The 18,176-nt window shown below is 41.3% G+C and overlaps 1 protein-coding gene and 1 long non-coding RNA gene across 5 annotated transcripts in view; one reads left to right on the forward strand and one right to left on the reverse strand.

Annotated features, from left to right (window-relative positions):
• Positions 1-18,176, forward strand: part of NHSL1 (NHS like 1) — a 167,310-nt gene that overhangs the window by 29,371 nt on the left and 119,763 nt on the right. The window lies entirely within an intron of this gene.
• Positions 1-18,176, reverse strand: part of LOC308192560 — a 33,211-nt gene continuing 15,035 nt past the window's right edge. Inside the window, exon 3 of the long non-coding RNA XR_013948886.1 lies at positions 1-18,176. This exon is cut by the window's right edge and continues 11,211 nt beyond it. This is a non-coding gene — a long non-coding RNA (uncharacterized lncRNA).

The raw sequence follows: 18,176 nt of genomic DNA on the forward strand, positions 1-18,176 counted from the left end.
AAAAAAAGAAAGAAAAGAAAGTTTTTCATTTTGATGTTGGAGAGTTTTTGTTCCTCTTACTACTGTGCAAGTTTATATTTTACATTTTAAAGGAAATTAATTTTGAATGGTTTCTGATTAGTGGCTTGGCCCTGCTTCATTGTCATGCTGATTTTTCGTATGGCTCTCTTAAAAATAAAACTGCAGAGAGGCAGATATGGCAGCAGGGGAGAAAGAGAAGTCCTAGATGTCGCTGGCCACCTGGGCGTGGGGAAAGCTTTTGAGGCCACAGCAGAAATGGGGAGCCAGATCCTGACATACGTATCAGGGCAGGGAGTCAGGAAGGACGAGGTGGGGAGAGGAGCGAGTGGTGAGGGCAGGGGATGGCTGGGCATGGTGTGGTGGAAATGGGCTCTCCTTTGCTCCCAGATCAGGAAAATTAAATATCTGATTGCTAGTGTCATTTTTTCTCCTCCCAGGTTTTATATAAACTGCTATTTTGTTATTACCTAGTAATTGTATGTGCTATGCCCCATCTCATATGTTCGCTAAAATTACTTTGCGTCACTGTTAACTTTTTAATCTTGTCAGAATAAATGGGACTTTGGAAAAACACAGTGTCCTTGCAGCATTGTCTTTAACTTTAAGCTAATTAAGCAAGGAGCACACGGGCACAGGTGGCTGTCACAGGAGAGGGCTTGGCACTTCATAGGCAGCCAGTGCAGAAATCACATTTGCTCCTCGTTTTCGCCTTCATCCTCCCCCTAATTATTTTGGTTCTGGCAGAGTGAGTGTACCTCCTTCTTATCTGGCAGAAGTGTATCAGCCTGGCACTTTGAGCTGAAACAGAAAAAAATTGTGATTAAATCGTAATGCTGGCTTTTCTATTTGCTGAAGCTGGCAGTAGCTGGTCAAGGGGAATACAATGCCCTGCTAAGTCTGCTGTGTCAGTATCAGTTTAATAACAACATCAAAAACATCTTTTGTTCACTGCTAGTTTATAAAGCTTTTCCTGATTGTTTTTAAATTGGCGTCACCCACTGAGAGAAGTTCTAGATTTGTATTTATTTTGGAAGAGCGTGAATGCATGAATGTGCCCCTCCTCATTGCGTGTAGGCTGAAGTGAAATCTCAAAAACATTGTTTGATAGATCACTATTTTTTAATGTTAATAGGTACACAAGTAAGACTGCCTTTTTTTTTTTTTAATTTTTTGGTTAGGGAAGGCCAGGACTTTGTGTATTACCTGGAGATGCTAATTCAAAGGCGATAGGTGACAGAGGAACTGAAAGAACTGAAAAATTGAATGAAGAGATGCTGCTTGTGTGATTGGAGAGCTCAAGTAAACTACAGTCAATTTGCTTATGTATTTGTCAGTAGACTTTCTTTTTAAATTAAATATCTAATAGTCTTATATTTGGGAATACAATAATGCAGATTTTTGTATAGAATCTGAATTCTTTTACCATGGGTTTGTCCCTTATTTCAAAATGGACAGGCAAAGGAAAAGCAGTGTCAAGCTAAGGTAGTGCAAAGGTAAACTGAACTATGGAGGTGTAACAGAGGTTTTTATTGATTATGTTCTTTCCATCTGAACATTTACAACAAGAAAGAAAATGTTTGGGATCAGACAGGCCAGAGCTGAAATTTAAGGCTTTTATGATGGTTTGAAGGTCCTGCTAATTTGCCTGCGGGCAACTCGGAAGCAGTATCCCTTGAGGGCCTTGTGTGGTCTGTGCCACACAGACAGGCCTGATCCTTTCTGTGATTAATAAGTGAAACAGCCTTGCTTACCTGCTGACAAAAATGAATGAAGCTCTGTTTTCTGTCAACTAGCAAATTAGTTCTGTTGCATTATTTTTTAAAAAATATGTAAAAACTTGTGAGAAGCCCGAATGAAATAGATCTAGGTGTCGTCAAGTGAATATTGTTTGGAATTTAAGGTTATTGCAGTGTGATGTTTCTGGTAATAAATGAAATCTTTGATCTCAGTTGTTTTGCAGATGGCCACGTCATTCATATTTCCAAGGCATCTCTGTAGTTAGCATAAATTTACAGACTCTTGACAGGACAAACGAATTTCAAGACTTTCAAAAATATGCATTAAAGCTTTAAACACATTTTCCTGCTCACATAAGCAGCTTGATGACTTTCTCTCCCTCCTCAGAAGTGAGGAAAGGAGAAGTGTGTATATAACAACTGGTCCAACCAAGCAAAACTCTTCACTGTATTGTAGTACAATACTGTATGGACAGTGGCATTGTCTATATCTAGTGCAGTGCCGTATAGATATAGCTGATGCATCTGCTTCGTTAGCTGTGAAGGAATGATAGTTTGTCATTTGCTTATTTTTTTAATAATCGTATGTTGTGGAATGAAAAGGTAGAGTTGGAAAGTCACTGTTGTTTTCCTTCTTCTACTTACCTCCTTCTGCACATTTAGAAATACCAGAAATGTCAACTCTGATCTTTCTTCCTTTCTGTGAATGATATATGGTAAGACTTTAGAGTTTTAATGGTGAAAGATGCACAGTTTTTCTTCGCCCAGTGTATTAGTGTAGCCCTTGTGAAACTCAGAAATTTGTAGGAGAACTTTCTGGAATCCATTGTGTTGGTTTCTGTAGTCTTGGTTTTGTTACTCTTGCAGTGTCATGATTTTGCAAACTCTTGATCTTCCAGCGTAGACAGGATCTGAATTTCTAATAGAAAAATTCAGACATTTTTACAGATCAAAATGGAACAAAAGTAGACAAGTTTCTCCAGAGCTATTAACCTGGCGCCTTCTCATGAATGCTAACTAATCTACTCAAAACTAACAATGACACTTCAATTACAGAGATTTTCCTTGAAAGCTGCATTATCCAGAAATTTTCAGGATTTTTTTTAAGTACTTCTGATGGTGGTTTAATCCTCTGATGAGGATTAAATTTTGTAGCTTTAACATAAAATCTTATCTAGATACAGATTCTCTAGAGAAGATACCAGCCAAACAGAAAATATACTTACAAAATACAAAGGTTGTTCAGGAACTCGCACGGGTTCATAATGTTAGAGAGTGATGAAGGAGTAATGAAATAGGATATTCTACAACAATAAAGTGCATTTAAGATATTTTAAGAGTTATATTTGCAGGAATGTTTTTTTCTGATACCTCACAGTGTGAAAAAAATCCAGGCGGGCTAATACATTGTCAGTATTTTCTCTTCCACAGTCTCCAGTTAAATTGGAGCCCAGCTCCATCATGATTTTCTTTTCCCAACCTATCCCTCTTTATTCCTAGTGTGTGAGAGTATAATTTCAAAAACACACCTATCCCCTGGGCAAGAACCAACAAAGTGTGACTTGTTCTACTGGATGAGCTCTTCAACCAAACTAATGCTTTCAAATTAGGCCTGGAACTGGGTTGATGAAAACAATAAATTGAAGATTGAGAGCTTGCTGATATTCAGATTTCCCATACAGAACTTCATACAGTTTCATATTTGTGTTCGTCGGGTATGCCATCATCTGTCTTGAATCACTCACTGAACTATGTGCCATTGCAATCAATGCAAGTTTGGCATAGATCATGGTAACACATCTCGATTATAAGTAATGCTGAATATAGGAAAATTGTACTGGTGTTTTGGTAAATTCTAAATTTTGGTGTGGTGTTGAACTTGTGGTAATAATGCAAGACCACAATCAAGACTGATGTTTTTGTGTGCTTGGTAGTCTATACAAATACGTTGGCCTCAGAAGAACCCTGGAAGTTGCTTTGGGGTGAACAAATAATTTGGAAGTTGGTTTTGACTATAGTCTTGTGTTTATAACTTGTTTATAACTTGTTATATTTATTTGTGTTGTTCAAAGATCTAGTCTTGTTAGAGGCTTTCTTTTAATTTCTTTTTCTCTTCTGTGAATTTCAGTGGGCATAGGTAAGGTTGAAATCAAACATAAATGTTAACATATCACATTGTTTGAATGTTACTCAAACAGACATTGAGTGGGTATTACAGCAGATTAAAAGTGAATATTACCAAAATAGAAGGAAGTGCAAGTACATTTTAGCAGAAGGGGTATCGCTGAAAGCAATGCAAGAGAAAGCTGGTGACAGAATCAAGTATCCTTCAAGGTTCCGGTTCAGATTTTACCAAGTAGCTCTTCAGGTCTCAAGACGCAAATTTAGAGCATCTGGCATGTCGTTAGGGATTTTGTTGTGTTGAGCTGCGGGGCACAGCGACAAGGAGGATTTGGCCAAGGTCCGTGCTGCCACAGCCGAGCTGGAGCCGCGTGTTCCCACAGAGTTCGGTGGCGGGGCTGGTGCAGCTGTTTCCTCGCGCTGGTGGCTGGCTCTCATGATGGGAAATGATAGGAAAGTTGAAAACAGTGGTTCACAGGGAGGCTACAATTGGCAAGCTCTCCCACTCGCTCGCGTGCAGGAATCTACACGGGGCATATAGTAAGGTAAACAGACTCTGGTTTCTGGAAGGAAAATTGCATTTGTGCCAGAGCCGATTCATGTGCAGATTAGCTACCTTTGCCTTGGGACAGGGCGGGCTGTTAGAGATAGTAACAACTTCACTTGTCTGATTTTTACCAACTGCTACAAATCTGTCAGAAACCTGAGGTGAGTTTTGGTGTCTCTGAGAAAGGAACAACCACAGAGCTGAGCAAGGTCCTGCCTCGAGCCCTCTACTGCAGGTTAGCGCCCCGGCAGCCAGATTTTCCAAAGCTTATCTGTCTAGTGCTTTATCATTAAACTTTTAAATTTTAATGTTTAAAAAATTCACCCTCAATCTACTTTGAGGTTTTATGCAATAGAGATGTAAATAAGGCAGAATATTTTCATGCTCTTTTTGGAAATTGAGAAATAGTTCACTTCTCTGTAACCTGTTTCCATTTTTACACAAATTCTTCTAAACCACAATGAATTATAATAAACTGCAAGACAGTAAAAATTTAAAACAGATATCATTGTGACTCTTGGAAACTTGCCCTCTCCAGAAGGCTTCTGACTTCCTTAAAAGCATTAAGTCTGTCCATATTTATTATTTTGCTATTTTGCAATTAGCATGTGCCTAACCTTTTACATCTTTGACCACTTTACTACAGTGTGCAGGTGCTTAATGTATTACGCAGTGGGATTTACAGATGAACGTCCAGGAACCTTTTGGTTATATTAGGCTGTCAAGGATTTTAAAAAGAATAAGCTTTGGCTGGATAGCCACGTTTCTCGTTCTCTGTGTTCCGTGCCTTATATTCCCTCTGTCTGGCCTAAGGGAAAGCAGAGCTGCTGGTCAGGGACTCTTCCCGAGCAGCGCTCTCGCCACTGCTTGTCCTTCTGCAGGAGGCAGTGGGCACGTCAGACTTCCCGAATATTTGCTCTTAGCCTGTTCTCCGAAGCTTTGCTACCCCCTGATGCGCAAGCTCTTCGACCCATGTTCTTGGTAGTGTATGTTGTTTGTCCATGAAGTTACTGCTTAGTTACTACTGTCCTTGCCAATTGAAATGCTGTCATTGCTCATCTTCCCCTGACTTGCTTGGCGTTGTATTTTTCCTTCATTTCATACTGCATGCATGAGCTTTTGCTGAGTGGTACATGCAGAATTATTCCTCATTTAAATATATAGAGGCTTAATGCACACCTGAGTCTAGTGAGTAAGGAAATAGTTGTTTAAGCTGCAGCATTTTATTTGTATTTTGTAACTCAAATAAACAGTACAAATCCATAGGCTCCATTCCAACTAACCTTGCTTTTAATAGTACTATGAAGCTGCATGCGTATGTTTCTCTATTACCATTTCTTTTGTTATCCCCAGTTGTTTTATTTTCTCTTAAGGCTTTAAATGTCTGGAGAAAATGTTGTTTCTTCCTGTGTGTTTGTACAGCTCAGACTGGAGTCCCTTACTGTAAACAAGGGGAGGGAGGTTTTAATGGGAGTGGTGCAGGTGGAAGGCAGGAGTTCTGGCACCAACATTAAAGGAAAGAGGTGGGGCTAGTTTCAAAATGAACATAAGCTCCAAATTAAGATCGGGATGCAAAATTCAGGTAACCTGTTTTTCTCTTCTGCCCGAGTCTGTTTCATACCATGCTTTTATAGAGCAAAGTCTCTGGGAGCACTTGGTCAGACCTCCCATACAGCTCCTGCCACTTCAGCCACAGTTCTCAATAACACAAGTCTCAGCCCATCAGCTCTCTTAGAAAGCTCTTTGACAGTTGAAAACTATAAAACATAAAAATGTTTTTCACTCTGAAAGGTACACTTTCCCAAAGTACACCTCAAATACTCTTCCTCTTACCTAAGGGTTTGCACTCTGCAATATACATAAAACATACAAATTTTCATAACTTTCTGAAGGCAGTATTTGAGTTTGAGGAATATTTTTTTTCTAGTAAGTCTGTATTCCCCTGGCATTATTTGTGTAATTCTTCATCTGTAGAAAAGTCCTGTCAAGATTCCAATTTGTTTGCAACATTTCAAGATAAGGCAGCAAAAGGCCACATAACCAGCAAAAAAATGGTGCAGAAGAAGTCCAAACACCAGCAGCTCTGAAGTTGGAAATGGTGGCTTTATCTGCATGTGTTTGTTATATATGTCACTTTTGATTGAGCATATAAAGTCTGCATCCTCACAGTAGGGTATTTTCTAATGATGACAGGTTGATAGGCAGGGCACTGTGTCAGTGATGATGTTCTGAGAAGCAGGCAAAAAATCTCACTGTTACATCCCTTTTGTTTGCAACCACTATAAACAGTTTTGTTAGATTTAGGTAAAATGCAGCCTCCTGCAGAAGTACAGCAACTGTACAGAAAATAATACACTCCGTGCACTCAGAAGTTTTTACAAGCAGCACGAGTTTCTTGTAGCACCCACAGTGTATTTATGTGCTGGTGTAATGCCAAAGAGCCACAGCTCCTCTCACTTTTGTCAGAGCCCAAGGAAACACAGTATTAGAAGCATTTAATCAGCTTGTTTTGCAGCTTTCCATGAAATACTTACATAAGAAAATAGTAGTGAAATACAAATAAATGTAAACCTTGGGAAGGTAGCTGGGAGGGTTGATAAAATATATTTTGTGCAAGTTTGACTACTTGTACCAGTTTTCACATTTAAGCACCCTTAAGCATTTAAACATGCTTAGGATGTGCTTCCAATTCTTAATGATTTTTTTTTATCTGTGTGCTATGGTGTAGTGCCAGGAATTGGCTTTGAGAGAGACCCAAGGAGCTAAAAATCAAGCTTCGCAACTTAAGTTTTGAGTGAGCTAAAAGCTTCCACGTGTTAGTGGTAGGTTTGGTTAAGCCACTTCTTGGAGTTGCTGTTTGGTTAAACTTTCAGGTGTGCATATACTGATTTTCCAAATAACTGATTTATAAAAGTAAGTAGAATATGGATTATGAAGATGCATAGATACGTCTATGAATTGTACCTTTTTTTTCTGTGCTAATAAAAGGCACAAGTTAGCTTTCCTTCTCTAAAATAATTGTGAAGTTTGATCGGGGGTGTGGAATAAAACAAGCTCTGTTACATATTTCAAAGTATTTTTTCGGTGCACATTAGTTTTATATATGGTTACTTTATTCTCCAAAATCTCCCTTTACAATAATTAATCAAACCTGTGACTCTTGCTGCTTTTCTCTGCATACTTGTCGCACACGTGATGTTTCTTTCACGTGAGGCTTCTTTCAGATTCCACATTCCACAGAAGTCTGTTTCAGAGCAAGAGTTAACATCTGAATGTTTTGTCACTCTAGTGGTGGAAAAGATCTGTTCAAGTCTGCTGTGGTAACTCTGAAGAAGAGCGAGAGCCCAGGAGAACAGAAATCCAGCATTTGAAAAGATGGAAATGAATTTATGTTTTAATAAAAGTGATGCTTTTATTTTTTTTTTCCTGTGGGCAAGCATATTGTTTGCCTTCCAAGTGAGAATTCAATTAATAGCTTTCTCAAATCCGTTCTCATTGAAACAGCTGTGAATGTATGAAAGAAACAAAATGTAGAGAATGTGAATAATGCAAACAAATGAGAAACTTTATCTTTTTAACAGTTGAAGTAAATTGAGTTCAAGGTATTTGGAACTGATATGGAATAAAGGAAATCAACAGGCATTTTGCTGCAGTCAGAACCCTGGTTATAACACCAAAAAGTGTTATAGTAACTGATTATTCTCCTTGAATTCAGAGCTTTATTTGAATACAGGCGCTGTATTTGCTAGAAAACTACACCACTTGATTTTGCAAGTGAAGCTTTCCTACGTGCGTTTTCCTGCGTGCTGATGTTCAGTGAGTGCAGGTGACAGGCAGTCACCTCTCCTGGGATGCGATTTCACAATTTGTCCCTTCGTGACCTAAAATCTGGATTACAGCTCGGGAGTGCCAGCCACGGGCGGCGACTTCAGCAGGCAGGTCGTGTTTTATGCTCACGCTATAAGGGACTCTTCTGTAGTCTCGTGACAGCATACGTTGTCAGTGACAGGGAGTCAGCATCTTTGAAACGTGGTGTTATTTATTCATCTCTCGAAAATGTGTGTCAGATTCATGATGCAGTACTGCATAAGATGTAGCTTTGTCTCCAAAAAGGCTTATGTGGCTGGGCTTTACTTGCTCATTTATAAATTCCTCTAAGCCTAGATAAATCTCTCTCTGGCAGGGAGAACTGGCTTAAACTGTGTTTTTACAAGATGAATTCATATCTCTTGTTCCCGCCCCACGCTCGCAGTTGTTCCAGCACAACCTTGCAGTTCTTCTGTGACCCCGATCAGGGAACTGATCTCACTTAAAAATGTAAAGGCGGGGGGAGAAAGAGGGAGAAAAAAAAAAAAGGAAAACACCACAACAACCATGCTTTGTGGTTTTTGTTTCGTTTGGTGAAGCCAGATCTGATCCTCAGTGTGGTTGTGTAAACAGTCGTACGGGCATCGCTGTAGGGCAGGCAGCAGCATCCTAAACAAACACAGCCGTGCAAGGCTCCGGTGCATGAAATCACGTCCTGGGCTTACAGCGAGTCTGTGCAGCAGTCAGGCTGTCCTCCTGGCACACTCATGCTGATTTTCTTTTTCCTGCTTCATTCAGACCTCTTCCCTTTCCTTGAGGTATGAAATATCCTTTGATTCATTTGTAGGCTACAGGAAAAGTAACACATTCAAATGCGGATGGGTTTACGCAGGACGTCTCTCTGGTTATTGGTGCTGGCATTGTCAATTCCTTTTGAAGCTGTATCTTTGAGACACTTACCTGCTTTTTTGCTTTCCTTTTTTCTCCTTGGAAACTTAGCAACTGCTCTACAGCTTCCTTTGCTTTTTCTGTCTTCATCTGGGAAACCCTGGTACAAGTCGAAGAGAGCATCTGACAACACTAATAAGAATAAGCATTTTTCTACTTCATTGCGGTCTCTACCTTTTACCCCTCCAAGTTAGTCTTTAAAATCTGCTGTGCAGTAGCTGGCTAAAATAATTCAGTTTAAATACTTCGGGAGCCTGTATCCTCCCTCTGCTCAGCTTCCCCATTCCGTGGGCTGGCTGCAGTGTTTTGTTCTTTATCTCAGTTAGCTGCTGGGGTAGGTTGCAGATACATTTCTAATGTGAGAAGGTGGCAGAAGCTGACGCTGTTATTACTGCATTTTGAATACATTGCAGTCTGGTATTTTCCTGTGTCTGGAGCGCTTTGAAGAGCTTGAGAACCAGTTGTGTGCGCTTTTTGAAGTCCTTCCTCCTGAGTGAGGAAGGAATCCAAACTGGTTGTCCCTGCTGATGTATGAACCTGAGAGCTTTTCCTTAGGACTGCATCCTAAAAAAGGGATACGAAGGGACACAGTGACACAATGGCCACCCTGCTCTGTTTCTCCTTTTCTTTTTTTTTTCCTTCTTCTCCTTGCAACTCAATGAGGAGCAGCAAGGCCATACCTGCAGCATTGCTGGGACTGCCACATAAAAGAGGTGGCCTTAACCCTAAGAGTTGCTGGTGGTGTGATTCCTCCTGCATTTTTGATGCTTGAAACAGCTAAATTGTGTAAAGTCATGCATAGTAACTTGAATGAAACAAGATAAAATCAAGAGGAAAGGAAACAGGACCCAAGGGCCTTTAGCATGTCCTTCTAAATCTTGCATACAAAAGATATGTAGAAATTCTTATTAAAGATCAGCCCAAGTCTGCTTTTACACCTCTGATCTGAATATCACAGTTTCAAAGCGGCGGGATTGGTTTGACTTTTCAGCTGGTAGAAGAGGTGAAAAATGTCTGATTCACCAGTTCGTACATATCCAATACTGTCTTGTCATGTTAGGCTTCGTTGCCTTTTGAATATGCATGATTGCTACTTCCCCTTGGCTTAACGCTTGGAACAAGCCAGCGTTGCAGAACTGCCAAAAGGGCTTTAAAGCCGTTTCAAAAGCCGTCTCAGAAGCGTTTTTCTGGTAGATCAAATGAACATCATTTAGTCTGTTTGAAGTTTTGACCAGAGAGACATAAGCTGTAGTCTGTCGGTGGAGGTGCGTGTCAGGCTCTGCTCTCACCTTTCCCCCACAAAGTATTTTTTGGTTATTTTTCAAAAATACAGATATTTGGCCTCCCTGTCTATTTTAAGACCACTGATGCTGTGATAACTCAAGAACACAACCGCTGTGTGTGTCCTCTTTATCCAAGCCATTCTTCAGCTGTTGCAGCGAATTATAGACGGTTCGTGATGAACGTGAGGCAGATTTTACCTGGTAAATCACCATCGCTCTAGTGTAGGCAGGCTCGGCATCCCCTGTGACCATCCGCAGCTTCAGAAAGCCTGGCTGTGTCTGACGGGCACCAGAGATGTTGCATATAGACTAACCGGGTGCTGAACTCAGCCTGTGTGACCGGGCTGTATTAATTGTGCTTATATTAGCTCTCTGCTGACTGGAACCAGCCTGGAGCACAGCGGGGCAGGGCTGGCAGCAGGGAGCCCACCAGGCCAGGGCAGTGGCCCGCAGCAGTGGCGAGAAGCGGCCGTGCTCGCTGGGAGCTTCATTCGTGGCTCTAGGGCAGGTGGAAATGGGGGAAGCAGAAGAGGGAGGGATGGAAATGATGCGTGAAATGTGAACGTGCTGGCTCCATCACAAGGTTACAGTCCAGATATAAATATTTAAAGTCTTTCATTCAGTGTAACCAAATCCATGTTCGGTCACAACGTGAATTTCACTTCATATAAATAAGGAACCCCGAAGTTATGTAGGAAATAATCCACATTTAGTCATTTTGGCACCGCTTTCCCGTGACGGTTCACCACCTCCTAGACCCCACACTACTGGCAGCGTAGCTTCTCAGCCAGCTCCTCACAGGCCAGGCCGGTAGCTTGCAGCGATCTCGGCGCTGACATTCAGCAGCAGGCCGCTCCCAGCCGCTCCGTTGTTTGGCCTGGTTTAATCACGGTGCTTTGAGCAGGGTTGGGGTTGTGGTCAGGCAATGCAGAGTGTGTTTTGAGGAGTGGAGCTGAGCGCCCTGCGCGCTACGTCTTGGGGTGATGCCGCTATCTAGGCTGATGTTGGTGGCGGTGACTACTCGGTCTTTTGAAGCAGAGATATCAGCTGGATGGCTATCTTTGGTGTGCGTGGTAGTACGCCAAGCAGATATGCAAAACTGATTTGCCATGTGGTGGGAGGTGGAGCTTGAAGACAACAGCCACATTTCCAGTCCTGAGTTGTGTTTAGTTGGTTTTCCTTTATTGTCTTCCTGCATTTTATTACAGCTGCAAAAACATACGTTCCTCCGGTAGAAGACAGTGACCTATATATTAAAGTCCCTGTGCAATTACCAGTATAATAAACCCAGGAAACTTCAGGAACTTTTTCTCAAAACCATAAAAAGGCAACAAAATTAAAGATCTCCTGAAGGTGGTAGTTGGCCATGTGGAGATCTGATGGCCTGGTGCACGTACATGGAAGCCAAGAAGCTCCCAAGTCCTCCTCCCATATTTGACAACGACTGCGGCGTTGGAGAGCAAGTTGCATCACTTCTGCTCGGTTTCCGTGTTAAATAGTTTCCTCTATTAACTAGCCGAATGGTTTGTTTCCTCTGGAGAACTTCATCAGGAAGCTGCCAAACCTGACTTACGGTGGAGTCTGCCTCGTTCCTGACTAGTCTTATTGAAGTTCGTGGGTGTGCTTGTTAGGCTGTAATTAGACTTTGTTATGTGTAAGCAGCATCAGGCTATAAACATAATATCCTTCTAAGATGAGTGCTGCTTAAATAATGCGTAACGCTCTGTTTTGTCTATCTGGCCCAGTTTAAATCCTGTAAGCCTTCAAAATGAAACACTGTATTGTATGGCTGTAATAATTTCCTGCAAGTAGCAGCTATTTCGTAACTTCACTTATACCTGCCTTATACTTGGTAAAAACACGTGTATTATGTGCTGTGCTGATGTTTCCTTTACTTAATAATACACTTCTTAATTCAAAATACTTTTTTATTCAAATATCTTTCTTTTGCAAATTAGCTCTTCCTGTTTGCTGCTGGCCTCCAGTCCTTACTCTCATCTTGCCTATCAGTGTTCTCTCCTAAGCAATTAGTTCTTACATTCCCTGCTATACTTTCTACAAACATTTTCATATGTGACATAAAATCAGGCTAGATATTTCCAACTTTGCATCAGTTAGACCGGCTGAGGGAATCAATCCTGTTTTGTTTCTTCCTTAGTTCTGCCTTCCTTTTGCTTCCTGGGTTTCTCTTCGAAAGCTAAGGTGCGTGCAGTGCCTTTTTCTGTCTTTGTGCAATTTCACAGTGCTTGGAAAAATGCAGAAGGGTCAGGCGGTGTCAGCTGCCCTTCCCTTGCTGCCTCACCTGCTGCAGGCTGGCCGTGCTGCCGCTTGTAGCAGTGACAGCTTGTCCTGAGCTGGCTCCGGGAACTGATCTGGCTTGAAATAAAGAAAAGGAAAAGGGGCAGGCTTTCTTCATCAGTGTCAGATCCTTGCTGCATACCCATGAGCCGCTGAGCTGATACGGACATTGCTCAAGCCAGCGTACTGCTGATGCTTTGCGAAGTGAGGCGGTGGGCTGAGGTTATGTGTGATGGACTTGCTGCAGGTTTGAATGTTTACGTGCATAGTTTACACGTTACACTACTTAGTAGTTACGCTACTACTGTTTACACGTACTTTAAAGAAAGTAAATATAGTTAGCATAACCTATTCCTTATGTGCACTTGGGGTTGCTCAGGACAATGTACCCTTGGCTGCCAGCTCCCCGCTAACAGGCTGTATGTTTTCAAGAAGCACAACCCCAAACACGCTTTTGTTCCTGCGCACGTTCCCTGAGGAGCAGCTGTGCCCTCTCCTTTTGGGGTGAGCTCTTCCCGGTCCAGGTCGGCTTCTTCAGGGATGAAAATGGGAAGAAGTGTGCCAGGGCAGATCTCTGCACATGGGTGTGCAAGAAGGGGGAGCAAGGTCCCTGTGGTGCTTGCTGTGTGCTTGTGGGCCTGATCCTTGCTCTACCCCCGCTTCTAAAGGAGGGAAGGCTGTGAGCTGAGTGGGTTTCCACATTCCCCTCAGGCCCTGAACACAATTATTATTATCATTTTTTTGTTAAAGGTGTAAAAATTGCCACGAAGTTTTTAGTGTTACCCAGAGGGCTTAGAGGGCAACTTGAACACAAAATTCAGTTGTTTTAAGTTGGTTTTTATTGAAGTTGTATGTGCGTCTCCAAAATTTCCAGGTGTTTAGATATTTGCTTAACAAAAAAGCTTGTTTTGTGTGAGCTAAGCCCAATACACCAGATTTGATTTCCTAGGAGAACGAGCTACCTCCTCGTCCTGAGGACTAATTACGGGGCCTTTCTGTTTTCTCAGGAGTCTCATCCCCGTAGAATAAATATTGCATTTTCAGAGCACATTTCCTGGCTCAGAATGTCAGCTGTTGGGATCAGCTATTGTGGTGCTGTCGTCTGCCCCGCGGGGCTGCTCCTGCCTGACTGCACGGGGGAGAAAAGGGCAAAATTGCTGCGGCTTGCAGAGATGCTTTGCCCTAATTATTATTCTTCATGGAGAAGCCATGGTCCACCTTAGCACACAAAAAGCGTGTGTTTGTGAAGTATACACTCGTGGAGGTCCAGGTGGAGAAACAGCCCCTGTGCGGGTACAAGCACCATTACTAGTGCAACTGCTCGAGGTGCAAATATTATCAAATTGTTTCTGGTTTTGCCTTTGCAAGTCTTCGTCGTTTTTGAAGCAGGGGGGTAGTTTGAAGCTTCTTTTTACTAGGTTAAGTAAAAATAGGATGTGTACAGTCTGGTTTTGGAACAATGGGTATGGCACTTTGATTAGGCAGTTAAGGGAACAGAAGCACTCTGTTTTTTATTTTCCGCAATTTAAGCACAGTAAAATGCTGTCAAATAAGGTCTATCAGGATCCCTTAACTCTGATGAGGCCCTTTGCTTGCATTTTTCTTCCCTGCTAAGCTGCTTGCTATTCCAGCGAGCTCCCAACTTTTGCATGCTGTGAAGTAACGAAGCAGAACATTAAATCTTTTAAATCCTGAGAGTGGCGGCAATCTACTGAGCGCTGCACAGCGCTCTTGTCAGTGAAGAATGCGTGCGTATTCTCTACATTGTAATCCCCCGAGTGTGAAATTAGATCTGCTACCAGTTTCTTTCTATTTTTTTTCTTTAATTCTTTTTCATATCAAATTTAATATGTAGTTTAATCTCCCTATCTGTTTCTGGGTATATAAAGCAAGGGATTGCCCTTTTGGTAAGTAGATTTCTTCTCTTTTTTTTTTTTTTTTTTCCAGTGATACAGCTTAATAGTACAATTTAAATAGAAGGAATGGTAGTGTGAAGAATTAGAGGCTTTTTTTTTTCCTCCCTTTATTCTTACCTTGGTAGATAGTCAAAAGGAGCTCCAATGTCAGTCCTTCACAACCTTATTTGTATATATAAAATCTGCTTTATTAGCATGTGTGATGAAAGTTGGTCTTAATGAGTGCTTTCAAAACCCTAGTTTACTAAACATAATTTTATATCAATTTCAAATTTCAGTAGCACAGTCATACCAGTGTGTCTTAAATAGTTCTCCTTTACCGTGCTTTTGTTCACAGTTAACTTATGGTTGACTTGAGTCTTTCTTTGCCCCAAGTTTGAACAAGTCAGTAAGCTTTTTTTCTGTCTGTGTCTTCAGCTGTGAAATGAGACCAGTGCTTACCTGGCACGTCATGGTGCAACGCAAGCCTGGTGAGTGAGTGTGCAGTAAAATCAGGAAAATAGTAATGCTTGAGGCTCAGAGCGGGGCCAGAAGGAGCAGGGAGAGTCGGTGAGTGACTGACGTGAGTCAGAGAGAGGTACCCTTATCTGTGAGGATAGAAATATACAGGCAGGAGGGGAAAGGCACGAATAAGATTGAGTTGGATTAATTTGAATAAAGGGATCCAGTGGGGCGGATAGCTTAAACAACAGAACTTGCTCACACCGTGAAGCCCCCACGTTAGGAAGGATGGAGAAGGTTCAGGTTCCTGTATGGAAAGCTGAGCTACTTGGAGATGTTCAGCAGAGGACGCAGCAGGTAGTGTTTGCTGTGAATGTGTTATGAGTTAGCAAACTTGACATTTGTCTGATGGGATTCCCGTTTGTTGGAGCAGAGGAGGACTCAGGAAAAAGGTGCCGATTTCCACGCTTCTTAGCACGGGTGTCAGTAGGGCCATTGCTGGCTGCAGTCGTTTGTTGGGAAAGAACTAATTTTGCATCTGTGTACATTAGGTTTCATGTTTGGAAATAATAGGGGTGTATTGCTGGTCCATGCTTATTACAGGTAGATTTAAATAAAGGGATATATTTTTGACATTTAGCTGACTAAACAGAACTTGAGCATGCTTTCAAGCTTTAAAAGAACAAGTTGTCCTTGCTGTTCTGACTGAGCTAGCTTTTTCATCTGAAAATGAAGTCAGTTAAAAAAGAATTGTCAAAGCCTACACAATACCCAAGGTCTGCTGCCGCAGAGAAACCTGAGTATTCTTGGCTTTAAATTAACATATTTATTCACTGATTTATCTTCAGTTAAAATGTAGGGAGTAGAAAGCAATGAAGCTGGAAGGGACTTTGATGTAACGAATCTTGGAAGCACAGGTGAAAATATGAAAAACTTAAACTTCCTTATACCAGTCAACTCACAGAGACTGCAGACTAAGACTTAAAAACAACCAACCAACCAAAACCAAAGCCCACCACTGCACAACAATGAACACTTTTCTTCAGGCTGATTTGCAAAAATATTTTTTCATGTCTTTTAAAATAATAATTAAAAGCTTTAAGTGTTTGTAGATATCCTTCTTGGAGGGCCATCTAAGATGTTATATTTGGAGTCTTCTGTGACCCTCTAATACCAGTTCCATGGCTACATCTAGGGTGGAATGAAGTTGAATGCTTTGCCTTGCTATGGCCTGGCATGTTTTTTTGTGAAAAGTACAAACATTTGAAACGTTGGAATTTCTGTTAAGAAGCTGCACTCTGGGCTCTCGCTTCCATTATCTTTAATCTGGGTGAATATGTCTAAACAACTACTCCAACATGGCAGTCGTCACCCAAATGTTTACATTGTGCTGCGGAGTAGAGGAAGGCACATGAAAAAAATCCCATTACTTGAGATTTATTTGACATACAGGTGTGCGTGGTTTTAGGATGCTGCTGCATCCCTTGTTTCCTGGAGAGTCCTCTGTGTTGATATAATAATTGTGGCATTTTTCTCCTCTGTGAATCCTGTTGCTGTTAGCAATGCTTTTTTTGGCTTCCAGAGACAGAAAAAAAGAAGAACCCTTCTCTTTAAAATTCCGTGAGACAGACAGGAAGATCAGAGTGGAGCAGAGCTGCCTGTTTATCACTTTCTGCGCAGAGAGATGCTGCGCTGACTGCTTCCTCGCTTCCTGCTGTGGCTCACTGCAGTGACTTGCCTGTGCTCATGTTCGTTAGTGGAGTTCTTGCTCATGCTTAATAAAGTTAGGGCTTTTGATGCTGTTGACAGGACCGTGTGGTTGAGGGCCCTCAGCTGCATGGATTTGGCCATAGCTGGAGTATAATGAAGCTGTACTTGTTGGCTCACTTTTTGCCCCAAAGGTTTGGAGCGTGGCAAGAACTTAGGTATGCCTTTGCGTTAGGCATATCTTATACTCGGGATATAACTCTTGTTTTAAAACAGAAAAGAAATGTGGTGAATCTCATTGTTTAAATTATTTTATTATGGACACAGTCTGTCTAGATGCATTCACACTAAGAAAAAGAAAGAGAGGTCAGCCAGGTGCAAGAAACTCTGTATGTTTGGTATGCTTTGTAATCTAAACAATTTCATTTTAAGAACTTGATCTAAAAGACTTTGAAAAGCTTTCCTTCCTCCATTTTGAGGCATTTCATTATTTTTTCCCAGTGAATACAGCAATAAACTTGTTGTTGGATGAATCTTCCAAATCTCATTACATTACCATTTTAATTGGAAAATGAATGAAAAGGTGACTGTCATAACCAGGGGCAAAAACAGATATGAAAGAAGTGTGAATCCTCAGAGGGGCTCTGGCCCTTCCTGAAGTAGCCTTTGCTTTGCACTTTAGCAACACATTCAAATTATTCATATAGAAAGTTCAATATGGATAATAACCATTCAGTGCTCCTTCAGTGATGCACTTTTGAAAAACAAAAAAACAACAAACAAAAACCAAGAACTTTGCACAAGTGGTAGCTTTTGAAAGCAGTTTTTGAATGTTTTAAAACACAGAGTTGCCCTTAGATGGACATAGTCTTGTAGCTAATAATATTGAGAACTTGGGAGTGCCTCCAGTGATCCTACTGCTTTATGAATGGTCTAGTCTTAGTTCTCCTAAAATTAATAAGAGTTTTGCCACTGGCCTCAGTGGAAGTAGGGTACGTCTCTAATTATTTGAGCTTTACTTCAATTAAGTTTGGTAGTAATTGCAAAGCTGAAGCGCAGGCATAGAGTTGGAAAAACAGACATGAAACTCTGGCCCTTTAGAAATTAACTGGCTTCTATTGTGGGTTTCCTCATGGAGTTTTTTAATAATTTACTTAATGGAGATAACTACTGTTCTTTAGTTTTCAGTTTGTAATGCAGAGGAAATGATACCGTAAATCAGAAGGTGCTCAAGGGGCTTCACTTACTAATACTCTCTAATGGAGTGTTAGATTGTTTTGGTTGAAGCATGGTGTGGACATGTAGATAGATTATTGAGTCTGTTGTACTCTAATAATAAAGTTCTCTCTTC

The sequence above is a fragment of the Anser brachyrhynchus genome (genome assembly GCF_964034855.1).
Source record: "Anser brachyrhynchus genome assembly, chromosome: 3".
Lineage (NCBI taxonomy): Eukaryota > Metazoa > Chordata > Aves > Anseriformes > Anatidae > Anser > Anser brachyrhynchus.